The 20,102-nt window shown below is 56.1% G+C and overlaps 1 non-coding gene across 1 annotated transcript; it reads left to right on the forward strand.

The window, feature by feature from the left end:
* The first annotated feature begins 18,308 nt into the window (after positions 1–18,308).
* On the forward strand, positions 18,309–18,391 carry TRNAL-UAG (transfer RNA leucine (anticodon UAG)). The gene has a single exon. It is a non-coding gene; the product is annotated as a tRNA-Leu (tRNA).
* The last annotated feature ends 1,711 nt before the right edge of the window (positions 18,392–20,102 follow it).

Genomic DNA, 20,102 nt, shown 5'->3' on the forward strand with positions numbered 1-20,102 from the left:
TTCCCTGGCACCTCTGACCTCTACCCACCTCTACAGCCAAGCTGAGAACCGTGGGTGCGACGAGACCTCGAGGGACCGGCCATCTTCAAGACTGCATGACTCCTTTCCAGCACGACCGCCGAGGGATCCTCTGGTGAGTGCTTTGGGGTCCGAGAAGCCCCGACCCTGAGCAGCTCCAGCACCGAAGTTTCAGCCTCCCAGCATCTCCACGATCTGCGTGGGGCCCTTCTGCTCTTTGCTGCTCACCGCGTTGTTTGGCTACTAGCCCGCTGGCTTGTGGCCTTCCTAACGACGCCCGACGACATCACCACTGCTGGTCTGGTTGCTCCAGACTGGCCCTTGCTCCCTTCCAACAGAGGAGCACCCCGAACCCTCCTGGTCCACTCCAGACGCCATTTTGAGTCCACCGCGTGGGCTTGAATTTGCCAAGGCTTTGTTGCCCAATCCTGGGTTCAGCGACGCCGACAGCTTAATCCATCGTGGGACAGCTCGCTCCTCCATCCTGGTCGCCGACAACGCCTCCTGGTCCGTGAGATCTGCAGAGCACAGCGTTGCCCACTCACCTAGTCGAGGTGACTACCATCCGGTGCCCTCCTGGTGCCACCTGACTACTGGCTAGTAGTCACGAACTTGGTCCCCTCTGCTTTCAGGTGTCTTCCATCTTCCAGATCCAGGCTTGGATCACTCCGAACTCTCTTCACTGGTCGCCTGCCAGCATCTTTTCTTCAGGCTCCTGGTTCGTCAACGAAGAATCCCGACGTCTTTTCAGACCTATGCAGCCGCAGCCCCTGGGCTAGGTAACTTCGGCATTTTGGTGCCCCAGCATAGCCTCACTATCCAAGGGTCCAGATCCACTTTCGTTTTCTCCCTACCAGGTCGGGTTCGCCCGAGAACACTAACTTTGTCTTTACTAGCTACCATAGACTTTGTCCCGCTTCCCGCGTGAGAGTGCACACTCTGCACCCGAGTCCCCTAGGTCTCCTAGAAGTAATCTAAAGATTCTATAGTCAAGTCCTAGCGATTCCAAAGCCTATTAGTACTGTACTTACCTGCTAGTAATTTCGCATTCCACTTTTAGTGTATATGGTTTTTCGTGCCCCTCGGGCATTTGTGTAAATTGTGCTAACTTAAGTATTTTCGTAAGAGTTTTGTTTTGTGCTTAGTACCCTGTCCTCATAAAGAGTACAGGGCTGTTGTGACCTAAATAAATAACTGTTTATTTTCATAACACTTGTGTGGTGTCCTTTCACTTGGTGTTCAAGGGGTATATGTGATGGTATAACAGCTGGCTTAACACGCCTCAAGAGTCTTTAGCCTTAGACTGCTCGTATCCACGCTACTAGGATAGTTGGTCCATAAGGTTGACTTACAACCAATCATCAATAAGGGTTGTCTGGACTGATACATAGTGATCACTAGAATAGTGAGCACTGCATATCAGGCCAACTTCTCACATTGGTAAGCAGCGGTTGGGATTTGATCTTTCTGTTGTTTTACCACACATATCCTAAGAATATCTTGTAAAAGATCACATAAGTACTCCAGGTACATATAACTTAGCTTAGAATACTCTGAGTTCTACTGAACCGGCTGTTGTAGCTCCTCAAGGCTTAGCACACCTTGGCTACAACTCTTAGCAAGGGATCAGTAGGCAAACATATAGTGTAGGTAGGTGCATCACTCACACCACACTAGAAGCATGTCTAACCACGGAGAGTCTACAGAGACCCCTCTTGTGGTTGAGGACCCTCCACAGGCCTCTTCCAGATATGCTGCCCTTAGCTTCCATGAGATGAGACAAGTGTGTACCTCAAGGAAGCTAAAACAGGGGTCTAACCCCACAATCCCATTTCTGATTGGTCTCTTAGAGACTTATGATGCCAGAAAAGCTGAGAAACTTAGCTCTTCTCATCCAGAGGGGGACATGCCCGCCCTAGAGAGAACCCTAGGTGACCCTGATCTCATCCATCTCTCAGGAGAGGAGGACGATGATCAAGAGGTATCTGGGGATGAGGCAGACAAAGGTCCAGCAGCAGTTAGCCAGCTAACTAGGGACAACTTAAGCAGGCATGAGGGTGGTACTAGGAGACCCCTGGGGCCCCTCTCAGGCCAGCTTAACATTGGGAATGGACGAGTTAGGTCTCTATCTAGAGGCTCTAACAGATCCATTCGAACCAATGGCTCTCAGGCCTCTGCTCAGAGAGGATTGACATCCCCTCAGAGGAGACTCTTAGAAGCCAAGGAAAGGGAAGTCCAACTGAGGATTGAAAGAGAAGAACTTGCCCTGGCCAAAGAAAGACTTGCCTTTGCTAGAGAGCAAGAATTGAGTGGGTCAAAACCCACTGGTGGCAGCATTCTCCCAAAAGAGAAAGACAGGAGTTTAGACACTAGACACCTGAGTAAGATAGTGCCCCCCTTTAGAGATGGGGATGATATCCACAAATGGATAACTGCTTTGGAGAGGGCCTGCACTGTACAGTGCATCCCCCAGAGTCAGTGGGCAGCTGTCTTGTGGCTCTCCTTTGAAGGCAAAGGTAGAGATAAGCTCCTTGTAGGAGAGTAGGGTCTGCAATCCTATGATCACCCAGATTTTTTGCTTTTGTTTCACTGGTTTACGACTTTCTCTGGCTGTGGGCCTGCCAATCAGACCCACAGCCTGGCTGTTCTCCTTCTAAATTACAACATGTACCCTAGGTGCATTTACCCATTGGTACTGGGCCACCTTATCAGACCCTGTAACTCAGGGCATAGGTGTACCCAGGGCTGCCAGGGGCTGCAGCATGTATTATGCCACCCCTGGCTGGCCTCCTAAATTTGACACAACTGGCTGCATGACAGCTGGGGCAAAGTCGTGTAATCACCCTTTGCTGTAGGTGTAGTATACCTATACCTAACCCTAAAATGGACACACAGATTCCTATCAGTCACTCCTATGGCAGGCCTTGACAATCCTGAAGGCAGAGTGCTTGGAATCGTGTGAGATGGTGCTCTGGCATGAGCTGAGCCTGTCTGCAGCTTGCGGAATCAAGTCCTAATAGCTGTTCCATGATATCGCATACCATATACTCTGAAGTGCATTATAATCCTTGCGGTTAAATGCTATCTTTGGTATTGCTTTATCAAAACATGTCGAGTAAGGTGTCATACGAATTTGAATACTAACCCCTCGCCAATTCTGGCGACGGGGTTAGCATTCCACCCTTCTAAAGGGACACGACATGTATGTAACTGTGAACCCCGGTTAAAGTTAAACGAAGCCTCAGCTCCACAAAATGGATGCTGCCACCACAGACACGAGTCTGACCCCCTGCAGCTGGGAGTCCTTCCAGCGAGGGGAGCCTGGACAAAGGGTTTCCTGTCAGGGGCGGTGCTAGCACCGTCCCAGACATGGTTTTGTGTATCCTGGGTAGGCAGGGCTTTACAGGAAGGTGACTGCTGAGTGGCACCCCGGTGCTCACTACGCATAGGCCAGTCAGAACCAGTTCCAGGGGCACACCAGCCCCTGGCCTGGGGAAGTCCGGCATGGGAGAGGGGTGTAACCACCCCCCTCCTAGTCCCACCCATAGGCAGGACCTAGTCACCGGGTCAGCCCCCTTTTTTAGTATAAAGATGGGAGCGGGCCCCCTGTTAAAAGTAGATCATCTTTGGAATCAAGACACGACTTTCTACGAAAGGACATCAAGATTTCTTCTTCAAGATTCTCCCTTGTGGCTAAGGAGTAGTCACCCTGCATCCGCAGGCACCATCCTAAGAACACTGCGGTCTGCTGCAAGTCCTTCTTCACGAATCCGACGACCCAGCTCGACGAGACCCGGCTTCCCTGGCACCTCTGACCTCTACTCACCTCTACAGCAAAGCTGAGAACTGTGAGTGCGACGAGACCTCGAGGGACCGACGATCGCCAAGACTGCACGACTTCTTTGCAACAAGCCCACCGTGTGCTCCACTGGTGAGTGCTTTGGGGTCCGAGAAGCCCCAACCCTGAGCAGCTCCAGCACCGAAGATCAGCCCTCCAGCATCTCCACGATCTGCGTGGGGCCCTTCTGCTTTTGCGTGCTCACCGCGCTGTGTGGCTACTAGCCGGCTGGCTTGTGGCCTTCTTCACGACGCCCGACGACATCACTGCTGCTGGTCTGGTTGCTCCAGACTGGCCCTTGCTTCCTTCTTCAAGAGAGGCACCCCGGACCCTCCTGGTCCACTCCAGACGCCATTTTGAGTCCACCGCGTGGGCTTGAATTTGCCAAGGCTTTGTTGCCCAATCCTGGGTCCAGTGACGCCGACAGCTTCAATCTTCGTGGGACAGCTCGCTCCTGGTCGCCGACAACGCCTCCTGGTCCGTGAGATCTGCGAACACAGCGTCACCCACTCACCTAGTCGAGGTGGCTACCATCCGGTGCCCTCCTGGTGCCCACTGACTACTGGCTAGTAGTCTCGAACTTGGTCCCCTCTGCTTTCAGGTGTCATCTTCCTTCGATCCAGGCTTGGATCCATCGAACTTTCTTCACTGGTCGCCTGCCAGCAACTTCTTTCTTCCAGGCTCCTGGTCCGTCAACGAGGATTCCCGTCGTCTTTTGAGACATATGCAGCTGCAGCCCCTGGGCTAGGTAACTTCGGCATTTCGGTGCCCCAGCATAGCCTCACTATCCAAGGGTCAGGATCCACTTTCGTTTTCTCCCTACCAGGTCGGGTTCGCCCGAGAACACTAACTTTGTCATTACTAGCTACCATAGACTTTGTCCCGCATCACGCGTGAGAGTGCACACTCTGCACCCGAGTCCCCTAGGCCCCCTATAAGTAATCTGAAGGTTCTATAGTCAAGTCCTAGCGATTCCTAAGCCTATTAGTACTGTACTTACCTGCTAGTAATTTCGCATTCCACTTTCAGAGTATATGGTTTTCCGTGCCCCTCGGGCATTTGTATATACTGTGCTAACTTAAGTATTTTCGTAAGAGTTTTGTTTTGTGCTTAGTACCCTGTCCTCATAAAGAGTACAGGGCTGTTGTGATTCTTAATAAATATCTTGTTTATTTTCATAACACTTGTGTGGTGTCCTTTCACTTGGTATTCAAGGGGTATATGTGTGGTATAACAGCTGGCTTAACACGCCCTCTCGAGTCTTTAGCCTTAGACTGCTCGTATCCACGCTACTAGGATAGCTGGTCTATAAGGTTGACTTACAACCAATCATCAATAAGGGTTGCTGGACTGATACATAGTGTTCACTAGAATAGTGAGCCCTGCATATCAGGCCACCTTCTCACACTCCTCACTACTAGAGTTGAGGATGCTAACAATTACCAAGTCCTGAAAACTACACTGATAGATGGGTTTGGCCTAACCACTGAGCAGTACAGGTTGCTGTTCAGGGATACCCAGAAAACTCAGTCTCAGGATTGGTCTGATTTCGTTGATTGTGCCACTAAGGCTTTGGAGGGCTGGTTACTGGGCAGTAAAGTTATTGATTATACAGGATTGTACAATCTGATCATGAGGGAACAGATTTTAAACAATTGTCCAAACCAGTTGTTGCATCAGCATCTTGTTGACTCAGATCTGACCTCTCCCCAAGAATTGGGAAAGAAGGCAGACAGATGGGTCAGAACAAGAGTTAAGCAAAACCAGGGCCAGAACCAGGGTGGTCAGAAGAAAGCAGACCAGAAGGGTAAAGATACTAAAGGTTAAAATGACCAGAAGTCTTCGACAGGTCCCCAACAATCCAAAGAGGGTGGGGGTCAGGCTTCCCAGAAGAAGAAGACTCAAGAAGGCCAGTCAAAAAGGTGGTGCCAATACTGTAAAAGTAAAACTCACTGGTTTAGTGAGTGCACCAAGAAAGGAGGGCAGACTCCTGCTACTGCAGCCCCTAAGGCACCTGTGTCCCCTAGTACAGTCAGCAGTAGTAGTGCACCTCCCAAGGGTTTAGTTGGGTTAACCTTGGGTTCTGAGGGGTATGACAACTTAGTTGGCACACTCACTCAGGCTGTCCTTGCCTGTACAGGGGATGTGGATATATCCCCTGATGTCAGTCCCAATACTTTGGGCAAATTCAGACAGACACCTTTGATAAATGGCTAAATGGCTCAGGCCTATAGGGACGCTTGTGCCAGTGTCACCATGGTGACACCTAACTTTGTGGACCCTGGACAGATCATGCCAGGTACAGAATTCCTGGTGACCAATACAAGCAATGTCACTACCAGTCACAGTATGGCAATTGTTGCTTTCTCCTGGGGAGGGGTAAATGGCCAAAAGAAGGTTGTAGTTAGTTCAGACCTCCCAGTGGATTGTTTGTTGGGCAATGATTTGGAGTCATCACAATGGTCGGAAGTGGAGCATAGGACTCACATGGAGATGTTAGGCTTGCCAGCACATGTGCTTGCTGTGACTAGGTCACAGGCCAGAAAATGCCCCACTGAACAGGTGCTGGATCCTGGAACAATGGACCAGACACCTTCCAAGAAGAGCAGTAGGGTTAAGGCATTGCCTTCCCCCTTGACCCAGGTTGAGGATCAGGTCTCTGAGGAGGCTGACCAACAGGAATTGAGGGAAACTGAGCCTAAAGAGTTTGAGCTTGATCAAGCTGAATTTCTGGGCTCAGGGGGACCCTCAAGAGAAGACCTGGAGAAGGAACAGTTAGACTGCCCTTCCCTTGAACCCCTCAGACAGCAGGCTGCTGCTGAGGCTGCTGGGAACGCCACAGGTACCCACAAGGTATACTGGGAAGATGGACTCCTGTACACTGAGGCAAGAGACCCCAAGCCTGGCATGGCCAGGAGGCTGGTTATCCCCTTGTCTCAGAGAGGTTTCCTCCTTACCTTGGCCCATGAGATTCCCTTAGCAGGACACTTAGGCCAGACAAAGACTTGGGACAGGCTTGTCTCACACTTTCACTGGCCTCACATGAATGAAGATACCAAGGAGTTTTGTCGCTCCTGTGTCACTTGCCAAGCCAGTGGTAAGTCAGGTGGCACCACAAAGGCCCCCCTTATACCAATGCCTGTGGTGGGGGTGCCCTTTCAAAGAGTGGGGATTGACATTGTTGGTCCAATGGAACCCCAGACAGCATCAGGGCACAAGTTTATACTGGTGGTAGTGGATCATGCCACCAGGTATCCTGAAGCTATTCCACTTAGGACCACTACAGCAGCTGTAGTGGCAAGAGCCCTAGTTGGAGTGTTCTCCAGAGTGGGCTTCCCTAAGGAGGTTGTTTCTGACAGAGGTGCAAACTTCATGTCCAGTTACTTGACTGCTATGTGGAAGGAATGTGGTGTCAATTATAAATTCACTACACCCTATCATCCACAATGCAATGGGCTTGTTGAAAGGTTCAATAGGACCCTGAAAGGGATGATTCATGGACTACCTGAAAAGCTCAGGCGTAGATGGGATGTCCTGATACCCTGCCTTCTGTTTGCTTACAGAGAGGTCCCACAAAAGGGGGTTGGCTACATCCCTTTTGAACTTTTGTATGGGCATCCTGTGAGAGGCCCACTGTGTTTGGTGAAGGAAGGATGGGAGAGACCTCTCAAAAAGCCTGCAACCAGCATAGTGGACTATGTACTTGGTCTCCGCTCCAGGATGGCTGAGTATATGGAGAAGGCATCTGAAAACCTTAAGGCCAGTCAAGAACTTCAAAAAGCTTGGCATGACCAAAAGGCTGTCCTGACTGTTTATCAGCCTGGACAGAAGGTGTGGGTGCTGGAGCCAGTGGCCCCAGCTGCACTCAAAGACAAATGGTCTGGGCCCCACACAATTCTTGAGCAAAAGGGAGAGGTCACCTACCTGGTGGACCTTGGGACTCCCAGGAGCCCCCACAGGGTGCTCCATGTAAACAGGCTCAAAGCATATGTCGACAGGGAGGACATGAGCTTGCTCATGGCCATTGATGAGGGACAGGAGGAAGAGAGTGACCCTCTCCCAGACCTGCTCACTCAGAACCCTGATGATGGGTCAGTAGATGGTGTTGTCTTTTGTGGCAGCCTCTCTGAACATCAGCAGAAAGATTGTAAACAGGTTCTTCAGTCTTTCAGACATATGTTCTCTCTAACACCCAGCCAAACCAATTGGTGCACCCATGAGGTTGACACTGGGGACAGCTTGCCAGTAAAGAGTAAAATCTACAGGCAGCCTGATCATGTTAGAGACTGCATCAAAACTGAAGTGCAGAAAATGTTGGAGTTGGGAGTCATTGAACCCTCAGATAGCCCTTGGGCTAGTCCAGTAGTTCTAGTGCCAAAACCTCACACCCAGGGTGGTAAGAAAGAGATGAGGTTTTGCGTAGACTACAGGGGTCTCAATGCAGTCACTAAGACTGATGCCCACCCAATACCAAGGGCAGATGAGCTTATAGATAGATTGGCTTCTGCCAACTACTTAAGTACATTTGACCTGACAGCTGGGTATTGGCAAATCAGGTTAGCTGAGGATGCCAAGCCCAAGACAGCATTTTCAACCCCTGGTGGGCATTATCAATTTGTGGTAATGCCCTTTGGTCTGAAAAATGCACCTGCCACCTTCCAAAGGTTGGTGAATCATGTTCTCACTGGGCTGGATGACTTCTGTGCAGCATATCTAGATGATATTGCTGTCTTTAGCTCCACCTGGGAGGATCACCTGGTCCACCTGAGGAAAGTGTTAGAGGCACTGCAAGCAGCAGGTCTCACTATCAAGGCTACAAAGTGCCAGATAGGGCAGACACAGGTTGTATACTTGGGCCACCTTGTAGGTGGAGGCCAAGTTCAGCCACTGGAGAGCAAAATACAGTCAATCAGGGACTGGGCTCCTCCAACCACCCAGACTCAGGTTCGAGCTTTCTTGGGCCTGACTGGTTACTACAGAAAGTTTGTCAGAAATTATGGATCAATTGTGACTCCACTTAATGAACTGACAAGTAAGAGAATGCCAAAAAAAGGTCAGTGGACAGCAGGCTGTCAAAAAGCATTCGATGACCTAAAGCAGGCCATGAGCACAGCACCTATCCTCAAGAGTCCAGACTACTCCAAACCATTCATTGTCCAAACAGATGCTTTTGAGTTGGGTGTGGGAGCTGTTCTATCTCAACTGAATTTTGATGGTCAAGACCAGCCCATTTCTTTTATAAGCAGAAGGCTGACCCCCAGAGAGAAAATTTGGTCAGCTATTGATAGGGAGGCCTTTGCTGTGGTCTGGGCCCTGAAGAAACTGAGGCCATACTTGTTTGGCACTCATTTCAAGATTCAGACAGACCATAAGCCCCTCTTGTGGCTTAATCAGATGAAGGGTGAAAACCCCAAACTGCTTAGGTGGTCCATTTCCCTACAGGGGATGGATTTTACAGTGGAGCATAGACCTGGCACTGATCATGGCAATGCAGATGGGCTCTCCAGGTATTTCCACTTAGAGCAAGAAGACTCACCTGGTCAAGGTTAGTTTATTGTCCCAAAGTTTGGGGGGGGGGGGTCATGTAGGAGAGTAGGGTCTGCAATCCTATGATCACCCAGATTTTTTGCTTTTGTTTCACTGGTTTACGACTTTCTCTGGCTGTGGGCCTGCCAATCAGACCCACAGCCTAGCTGTTCTCTCACTAAATTGTAAGCATGTACCTTAGGTGCATTACCAATTGGTACTGGGCCACCTTATCAGACTCTGTACACAGGGCATAGGTGTACCCAGGGCCTACCAGGGGCTGCAGCATGTATTGTGCCACCCCTGGATGGCCATCTAAATCTGACACAACTGGCTGCACGGCAGCTGGGGCAAGCTGGTGTAATCACCCCGTGCTGTAGATATAGTATACCTATATCTAACCCTAAAATGGACACACAGATTCCTATCAGTCACTCCTATGGCAGGCCTTAACAATCCTGAAGGCAGAGTGCTTGGAATCATGTGAGGGAAGGCTTCCCGGGCACAACGGAGCCCCGTCCCGGGGCTTTGGCAGTGTGGCAGGTCGGTGGATGGGGCCCAGGGCCGTAGCACACAACCTGGGGCCCGCCCGGGCCCCTGGATCCAGCCGGGGCTCCAAGGCTCGGAGGCGCAGGGGAAGCCTCCCCGGGCCCTCTGGACCCCGTCCCAGGCACCCTGCCACGCAGCAGGACCAAGGACAGAGCCCGGGATGGGGAGGCCGCCCTCCACGGGACCTCAGGGGCCCCGGCCGGAGCTGCTGAACTCAGCCGAGCGAGGGGAGGCTCCCCGGGCACGACGGAACCCCGTCCTGGTCCTTTGGCAGTGCGGCAGGCTGGGGGACCGGGCCCAGGGCCGTGGCACCCGACCCGGGGCCCGGCTGGGCCCCTGGACCCATCTGGGAACCCAGAGGCGCAGGGGACACCTCCCCGGGCCCTCCTGGACCCCATCCAGGGCTTCCTGCCACGCGGCAGGCCCAGGAACGGACCCAGGGCTGGGGCAACATCCTGGCCCGCCCAGCTGCTGGCTGAGGACCGCTAGGCCGAGAGGGGTCCCAGAGTACCTTGTCCCTAGTAATCCGGAGGAAGGCTACCCCGCTTTCTGGGAACAAGTGCGCACCGTGAGGCTCCGGGGACCCTAGGTGCAAACGTGCCCGACCTCCTGGAGCCCTGGCTGGGATCCGGAAGGCGAACGGCACCTCATCGGGACTTCCAGGGAAGCCCGGCTCTCTGGTCGCCCCATAGGAAAGCATTGCGTGCGACCAGATGGCTGGGATCAAAAGTGCTTCCCACCCCGAGCCTTCGCGGTAGGGTTCCCGCCTGCCTGCCCACGCAAGGCAGGACTCAGGGACACCGGCTGGGACTCAGGCGCGGGGTGGACCACCAGAGCTCTCGGGCTCGGACGCCTGGGGGAGGACTGCCCGAGACCCATGGAACCTGTCCCGGATACTTTGCCATGCCGTTGGCCTGGAGAAGGGAGCCCCGGACACCCGGGGGAGGGCTGCCCGGGACCCATGGAGCCTGTCCTGGGCATTGTGCCATGCCGTTGGCCTGGGCAAGGGAGCCCCGGACGCCTAGGGAGGTGTTGCCCAGGCAAACTCAGAGAAAAAGGACCATCGGCAAGGGGCTGAGAGGCAGAAGCGTCCCGGGCCCATGGGGGGGCACCGGCGGGCGGGCCCCGGGACTGCCTCCCCCCTCCCAGCGTGGCCGGACCTCACGGAGGTCTGCCTGAGCAAACTCGGAGAAAAAGGAGCATCGGCAAGGGGCTGAGAGGCAGGAGTGTCCCCAGGCCCCCGGGGGCCCCGGCGGGCGGGCCCCGGGACTGCCTTCCCCCTCTCAGCGTGGCCGGACCTCACGGAGGTCTGCCTGAGCAAACTCGGAGAAAAAGGACCATCGTCAAGGGGCTGAGAGGCAGGAGCGTCCCCAGGCCCCTGGGGGCCCCAGCAGGCGGGCCCGGGTCCTGCCTTCCCCTGTTTCACAAAAGCCTGATCTCAAGGAGGTCTGACTGACCCTCTCCCTAGTAATCCGGAGGAACATTACCCCCCTGTCTTATCATCTGTGCACTCGAGGTGACAGAGGGGACCCAAGGCGCGAAAGTACCCGACCTCCTGGAGCCCTTGCTGGGATCCGGGAGGCAAATGGCACCTCATCGGGACTTCCAGGGAAGTTCGGCCATCTGGTCGCCCCCATTGGAAAGCATTGCGGGCGACCAGATGGCCGAGGCGATCCGGGCGACCAGATGGCCGAGGGGATAGGGGAGACGAGATGGCCGAGGGGATACGGGCGACCAGATGGCCGAGGGGATCCGGGCGACCAGATGGCCGGGCACGAAAGGGATGCCATCTGGTCGCCCCGTGCCCCGACGAAGGAGGGAGCGGGTGCCCGGGGCATGGCGGGCCGGAGGCCCGGGGCCCCAGCCGGGCCACAGCCATGGAGGCTGCCAGGGGCCAGCTGGCCCTCCGACCCGGGGCCCGCTTACACCTTGACAAGCAGGGGAGGCCTGCAAGGGACCGACGGACCCCTGTCCTGGGCCCTGGGTGGAGCGGCAGCCCGGGGGACGGGGCCCAGGGCCGGAGCACCCGACCCGGGGCCCCGACCGGGCCCCTGGACCCAGCCGGGGCCCGGAGGCGCAGGGGAAGCCTCCCCAGGCCCGCCGGACCACGTCCCAGGCACCCTGCCCCACGGCAGGACCCAGGACGGAGCCCGGGGTGGGGAGGCCACCCTCCCCGGGGCCCTTGGGGGCCCCGGGTGGGGCTCCTGAACCCAGCCAAGCACGGGGAGGCTCCACGGGAACCACGGAACCCCGTCCCGGGACTTTGGCAGTGCGGCAGGCCGGGGGACAGGGCCCAGGGCCGGAGCACCCCACCCGGGGCCCCGGCCGGGCCCCTGGACCCAGCCGGGGCCACCAGGCCCGGAGGCGCAGGGCGAGCCTCCCCGGGCACGCCGGACCCCGTCCCTGGCACCCTGCCGCGCGCCAGGACCCAGGACGGAGCCCGGGGTGGGGAGGCCGCCCTCCCCGGGGCCCTCAGGGGCCCCGGACGGGGCTCCTGAACCCAGCCAAGCAGGGGGAGGCTCCCCGGGCACCACGGAACCCCCGTCCCGGGCCTTTGGCAGTGCGGCAGGCCAGGACAGGGCCCAGGGCCGGAGCACCCGACCCGGGGCCCGGCCGGGCCCCTGGCCCCAGCCGGGGCTCCCAAGCCCGGAGGCGCATGGGACGCCTCCCCGGTCCCTCCGGACCCCGTCCCGGGCACCCTGCCATGCAGCAGGACCAAGGACAGAGCCCGGGGTGGGGAGGATGCCCTCCCCGGGCCCTCAGGGGCCCTAGCCACTGCTCCTGAACCCAGCCAAGCAAGGGGAGGCTCCACGGGCACATCGGAACCCCTTCCCGGGCCCTTGGCAGTGCGGCAGGCTGGGAGACAGGGACCAGGGCCGGAGCACCCGACCCGGGGCCCGGCCCGGCCGGGCCCCTGGACCCAGCCGGGGCTCCCAAGCCCGGAGGCGCATGGGACGCCTCCCCGGTCCCTCCGGACCCCGTCCCGGGCACCCTGCCACGCAGCAGGACCAAGAACAGAGCCCGGGGTGGGGAGGACACCCTCCCCGGGCCCTCAGGGGCCCTAGCCACTGCTCCTGAACCCAGCCAAGCAAGGGGAGGCTCCCCGGGCACATCGGAACCCCTTCCCGGGCCCTTGGCAGTGCAGCAGGCTGGGAGACAGGGACCAGGGCCGGAGCACCCGACCCGGGGCCCTGCCGGGCCCCTGGACCCAGCCGGGGCTCCCAAGCCCGGAGGCGCATGGGACGCCTCCCCGGACCCATGGAGCCCATCCTGGGCATTGAGCCATGCCGTTGGCCTGGAGATGGGTGCCCCAGACGCCCGGGGGAGGTCTGTCCGGGACACATGAAGCCCGTCCTGGGCATTGAGCCATGCCATTGGCCTGGAGAAGGGAGCCCCCGGACGCCCGGCGAGGAGGACTGCCCGGTACCCGTGGAGCCCTTCCCGGGTACTTTGTAAGACCATTGGCCTCCTGGAGATGGGTGCCCCGAACGCCCGGGGGTAGGCTGCCCGGGACCCATGGAGCCCGTCCTAGGCACTTTTACATGCTGTTGGCCTGGAGGTGGGTGCCCTGGACGCCCGGGGGAGGCCTGCCCGGGACCCGTGGAGCCCTTCCCGGGTACGTTGCCAATGCCATTGGCCTCATGGAGATGGGTGCCCCGGACGCCCGGGGGAGGCCTGCGTGGGACCCATTGAGCCCGTCCTGGGCATTGAGCCATGCCGTTGGCCTGGAGATGGGAGCCCCGGACGCCCAGGGGAGGACGGCCCGGTACCCGTGCATCCCGTCCAGGGCACTTTGACATGCCGTCGGCCTGGAGGTGGGAGCCCCGGACGCCCGGGACCCATGGAACCCGTCCTGGACACTTTGACATGCCGTCGGCCTGGAGGAGGGTGCCCCGGGCGCCCGGGGGAGGCCTGTCCGGGACACGTGGAGCCCTTCCCGGGTACTTTGCCGATGCCGTTGGCCTCATGGAGATGGGTGCCCCGGACGCCCGGGGGAGGGATGCCCGGTACCCGTGGAGCCCTTCCCGGGTACTTTGCCAATGCCGTTGGCCTCATGGAGATGGGTGCCCCGGACGCCCGGGTGGAGGGCTGCCCGGGACCCATGGAGCCCTTCCCGGGTGCTCTGCCATCCCGTTGGCCTCCTGGAGATGGGTGCCCCGGATGCCCGGGGGAGGTCTGTCCGGGGCCCATGGAGCCCGTCCTGGGCAGTGTGACATGCCGTCGTCCTGTAGGTGGAAGCCCCGGACGTCCGGGACCCATGGAGCCCTTCCCGGGTACTCTGCCATTCCCGTTGGCCTCCTGGAGATGGGTGCCCTGGACGCCCGGGGGAGGTCTGTACGGGGCCCATGGAGCCCGTCCTGGGCAGTGTGACATGCCGTTGGCCTGTAGTTGGGAGCCCCGGACGCCCGGGGGTGGGCTGCCCGGGACCCGTGGAGCCCTTCCCGGGTACTCTGCCATCCCGTTGGCCTCCTGGAGTTGGGTGCCCCGGATGCCCGGGGGAGGTTGTTGTATCTTGAGTCTCCCTGCTGCTCAGCTAGAATGCATGTGTTGTAGAATGTTGGATGAGTGGAATGTTAGTATGTTATGAATGTCAGTTGAGTGAGGGCTGAGCAGCAGGACAGCTGCTCCTGATGGGGTTATCTTTATAACTTATCTAACTAACTTAAATAAAGTAACTTAATCCATCTTACTTGAAGTATCCATCCTCCTTTTGAGTACAACAGAGGTCTGTCCGGGGCCCATGGAGCCCGTCCTGGGCAGTGTGACATGCCGTCGTCCTGTAGGTGGAAGCCCCGGACGCCCGGGACCCATGGAGCCCTTCCCGGGTACTCTGCCATTCCCGTTGGCCTCCTGGAGATGGGTGCCCCGGACGCCCCGGGGAGGTCTGTACGGGGCCCATGGAGCCCGTCCTGGGCAGTGTGACATGCCGTCGGCCTGGAGGTGGGAGCCCCGGACGCCCTGGGGAGGGCTGCCCAGGACCCCTGGAGCCCTTCCCGGGTACTTTGCCATCCCGTTGGCCTCCTGGAGATGGGTGCCCCGGACGCCCGGGGGAGGTCTGTCCGGGACACGTGGAGCCCGTCCTGGGCATTGAGCCATGCCGTTGGCCCGGAGAATGGAGCCCCGGACGCCCGGGGGAGGTGTTGCCCAGGCGTATCTCATCTGGTCCCCCGGGCAGAGAACTGCCAGCCCGCGAGAAGTGTCCAGGCGTACCCTGTCCCTAATAATCCAATAAAATTACCCCCCTTTCTTGTAATCCGTGCACTCGAGGGGACAGAGGGGACCCAAGGCGCGAAAGTACCCGATCTCCTGGAGACCTTGCTGGGATCGGGGAGGCAAATGGCACCTCATCGGGACTTCCAGGGAAGCCCGGCCATCTGGTCGCACAATTGGAAAGCATTGCGTGCGACCAGATGGCCGAGCGGAAACGTGCGACCAGATGGCCGGGATCGAAAGGACTCCCAGCTCCCCATCCATCCCAAGCCTTCGCGGTAGGGTTCCTGACTGCCTGCCCACGCAAGGCAGGGCTCTTGGACCTTGGCTGGGCCTCTGGCGCAGGTTAGACCACCGGAGCTCTAGGGCCCGGACGACCTGGGGGAGGAATGCCCGGGACCCGTAGAGCCCGTCCTGGGTACTTTGACATGCCGTCGGCCTGGAGGTGGGTGCCCCGGACGCCCGGGGGAATCTGCCCGGGACCCATGGAGCCCGTCCCCGGGGGAGGCCTGCCCGGGACCCGTGGAGCCCTTCCCGGGTACTTTGCCGACGATGCCGTTGGCCTCATGGAGATGGGTGCCCCGGACGCCCGGGGGGGAGGTCTGCCCGGGACCCATGGAGCCCATCCTGGGTACTCTGCCAATGCCGTTGGCCTCATGGGGATGGGTACCCCGGAGGCCCGGGGGAGGTCTGCCCGGGACCCATGGAGCCCTTCCCGGGTGCTTTGCCAATGCCTTTGGCCTCCTGGAGATGGGTGCCCCGGTCGCCCAGGGGAGGACTGGCCGGGACCCGTGGAGCCCGTCCTGGGCACTTTGACCTGCCATCGGCCTGGAGAAGGGAGCGCCGACATCCGGGGGAGGACTGCCCGGGACCCATGGAGCCCGTCCTGGGCACTCTGACCTGCCGTCGGCCTGGGGAAGGGAGCCCCGGACGCCCGGGGGAGGACTGCCTGGGACCCGTGGAGCCCGTCCTGGGCAATTTGACATGCAGTTGGCCTGGAGGAAGTAAGCCCCGGGTGGCCTAGGGAGGTGTTGCCCAGGCATAGTCTATCTGGTCCCCATGGCAGAGATCCACCAGCCTTGGAGGGGTGTCTGGGCGTACCCTGCCCCTAGTAATCCGGAGGGAAATTACCCCCCTTTCTTGTAATCTGTGTAGGCGAGGTGACAGAGGGGACCCAAGGCGTGAAAGAACCTGACCTCATGGAGCCCTCGCTGGGATCCGGGAGGCAAATGGCACCTCATCGGGACTTCCAGGGAAGCCCGGCCATCTGGTCGCCCCATTGGAAAGCATTATGTGCGAGCAGATGGCCGAGCGGTACCGTGCGACCAGATGGCCAGGATCGAAAGTGCTTCCCACCCCGAGCCTTCGAGGTAGGGCTCCTGCCTGCCTGCCCACGCAAGGCAGGGCTCAGGGACCCCGGCTGGGCCTCAGGCACGGGGTGGACCACCGGCGCTCTCGGGCCTGGACGCCCGGGGGTGGACTGCCTAGGACCCATTGGAGCCCGTCCATGGTCGGACTCCCAATTCCGACAAATTCGTACGGACTTCCAATCCCGACAAATTCGTACGGACTCCTAACCTTCCGACACGGATCGGAATCGAGCCCATTCTGACCCAGTAGATTTCAGGTTGACTTGCTATATACTTTACGTACGATTTTTTTGGGCCGATTCCGATCCGGTACGTAAAAGCACATCCGACCGAATGTCGGACAACCACGTACGCCCAGGGGATAGGACTGCCCGGGACCCATGGAGCCCGTCCTGGGCACTTTTCCATGCCGTCGGCCTGGAGCGCTCCGACACCCAGGGGAGGACCACCCTGAAAACCATGGAGCCCGACCCAGGCACTCTGCCATGCCGTCAGCCTGGGTGGAGCCCCGGACGCCCGGGGGACGAAGGCCCGGGACGCATGGAGCCCGTCCTGGGCACTCTGATCTGCCGCCGGCGCCGGGGATCGAACCGTGATCACCAGATGGGGATTTCCCAAAAATCTGGCATGGATACGGCCCGCCAGGACAGGTTTGGACACCCCTGCTGTAGATGATCAAGCAACATGTGGTCAGGAAGGCCGAGTGGTCTAAGGCGCTGCGTTAAGGCCGCAGTCTCTCCTGGAGGCGTGGGTTCGAATCCCACTTCTGACAAAACTTTAAGTCCATTTTGTCTCTGAGTTCTATTAGAATCTCAGCTAAAAATTGGCAGTGCATATAATATCTGAATAAGTAACAAACTTTAGTTTCAACTGCAAAGGAATTTGCCCAATTATGTCTTCAAGCTCGTATAATATTCTTCTAGCACTCGTGGTGTTTTATGTGTTTTTTGGGGGGTGCTTAAAAAGTCCCTTTTATTAATGAAATGGGTTACATTCAGTCTTGTGATATTTATGGTTTCCAATAAGTAGATTGTTAATTTTATGTAACCTCATTTTCTAATGCTCCATTCAAGAGATGTTTCCACTATGAAATGCAGAGCAAGGGGAAAGAGCACAAGTGATAGAGCGAGTGAGTGAGAAGGGGTGTTGAGGAAGGAGAGAATGAAACAAAGACAGAGTGAGTGAACGGCAGGTAGGCCTAGAAGAGGAGACTAGAAGTGAAGGCGACATACTTTTCCCTGCTTTTGACCTTCCACCAATCCCAAACCGACCACAAACGTACCATCTATGCAACGTTGGTATGCAGAAATTCACGCCTCAGCCAGTGAGGGTGAGTCCCAGGCCAGGGGCTAGAGAGCAATAGACTGCATGTGCTCAGACGTTCCCTGCTAGGGACAGTTGATCTGAAACAAGGTCTGCTCTCTTGTATCCAGCAAGGATCTAGAAATCCTGCATGAATCTGCAAGGCAGATTGACAGCATACATTTGCATAATCTGCCCCACCTTCTGCCTTCCTACTTCCTGTGCAGTAGTTGTTTGTGTAGAGTGAGAGGTTGCAGGCAAGGTAATTTTGTGAGTAGGATACAGGACCCTAAATAGCTGGTAAGAGGTATGAGGTATTCTAAAAGCATAAAAATTGTACAACTGTGAAATGAAATGCTTTCACATGTGATCTTCTGTGTTTATTGTCCTGTGCATAAAGTTGCACCTTGTGTTTGAAGGTTTAAATTATTTCAGGCTTGCATGGAGGCAGAAATTTCTGAGTGACTTTTATACATTTCTTAAGACTCTGCACTGTCAGGATGGCCGAGTGGTCTAAGGCGCTGTGTTTAGGCCGCAGTCTCCTCTGGAGGCGTGGGTTAGAATCCCACTTCTGACATGACTTTTGAAGATACAATCTCCTTTATCAGGTTAACATCTGATGGAAGTTGCATCTGTTGGTCTTCACCTGGGACGTGATTCCGTCCTCATCTAGTCAAGAGAGCTGGGGTTTCTCATATATTTCGGTTGTATAAAGTCTTGCTGACAAAGTGCAGTCCTTACTATATGAGCATAGGACCAATGTAAGAGCTCATCTGGAAGAGTCATGCTCTTGTATACCCTGGCCAGACAGGCCATGCAAATATGGAAGAATGCCTAGCATCTGGTAGACAGTTGGACTCCAGCACACTTACGGCAATTTCCTCAGGGCTGTGATCAGGGGCTGCTTGGATTTGCGTATTCCACCCTATGTTGTGACATTGAAATTCCTTGTTGAATTTGCTTAAGCTAGCCAATAGGTGGCTGTTGACTCAATTTCAAAGCAGCTTTGGGCCGTTCAAGTGGCTGGTGAATAGCACTTTCTCTTTGTACGCCTTAAAGGTCTAAAGAGTTCTTCATAGGTCCTGCTCTCTATGGATTGTTCAAAGATCTGTTGGAAGTACTTATAATAGGATAAATAAATTGAGGGCATGCCTTTTCGGTACCCAGCTTGCATGGCTGTCTGGCCTGTGGAAGGTAAGACAAATGCAAGTCAGGATGGCCGCGTGGTCTAAGGTGCTGTGTTCAGGTCGCAGTCTCTTTTGGAGGCGTGGGTTCAAATCCCACTTCTGACAATCGTGTATTTACTCTACTTTTTTGTTGAGAGAGGAAAAATCAGATCATTTCCCTCACATGGGCTTATATGGTTGTCTACTTGGAAAAGTGCAGTGAGTTTTTTTCTTGCTCTAGCCACTCATGGTCTAAGATGTGTGCTTTTTTTGGTTCACAATATCTTTCTCTCTCTGTAGATAGACGTGCAGCATGTGGACAAGATGGCCGAGTGGTCTAAGGCGCTGCGTCAATGCCGCAGTCTCTCCTGGAGGCGCGGGTTCGAATCCCACTTCTGACAAAACTTTAAGTCCATTTTGTCTCTGAGTTCTTTTAGAATCTCAGCTAAAAATTGGCAGTGCATATAATATCTGAATAAGTAACAAACTTCAGTTTCAACTGCAAATGAATTTGCCCAATTCTGTCTTCAAACTCGTATAATATTCTTCTAGCACTCGTGGTGTTTTATGTGTTTTTTGGGGGGTGCTTAAAAAGTCCCTTTTATTAAAGAAATGGGTTACATTCAGTCTTGTGATATTTTTGGTTTCCAATAAGTAGATTGTTATTTGTATGTAACCTCATTTTCTAATGCTCTATTCAAGAGATGTTTCCACTATGAAATGCAGAGCAAGGGGAAAGAGCACAAGTGATAGAGCGAGTGAGTGAGAAGGGGTGTTGAGGAAGGAAAGAATGAAACAAAGACAGAGTGAGTGAACGGCAGGTAGGCCTAGAAGAGGAGACTAGAAGTGAAGGCGACATGCTTTTCCCTGCTTTTGACCTCCCACCCATCCCAAACCGACCACAAACGTACCCTCTATGCAACGTTGGTATGCAGAACTTCACGCCTCAGCCAGTGAGGGTGAGTCCCAGGCCAGGGGCTAAAGAGCAAAAGACTGCATGTGCTCAGACATTCCCTGCTAGGGACAGTTGATCTGAAACAAGGTCTGCTCTCTTGTATCCAGCAAGGATCTAGAAATCCTGCATGAATCTGCAAGGCACATTGACAGCATAAATTTGCATAA

The sequence above is a fragment of the Lissotriton vulgaris genome, chromosome 8, assembly GCF_964263255.1.
Source record: "Lissotriton vulgaris chromosome 8, aLisVul1.2, whole genome shotgun sequence".
NCBI lineage: Eukaryota > Metazoa > Chordata > Amphibia > Caudata > Salamandridae > Lissotriton > Lissotriton vulgaris.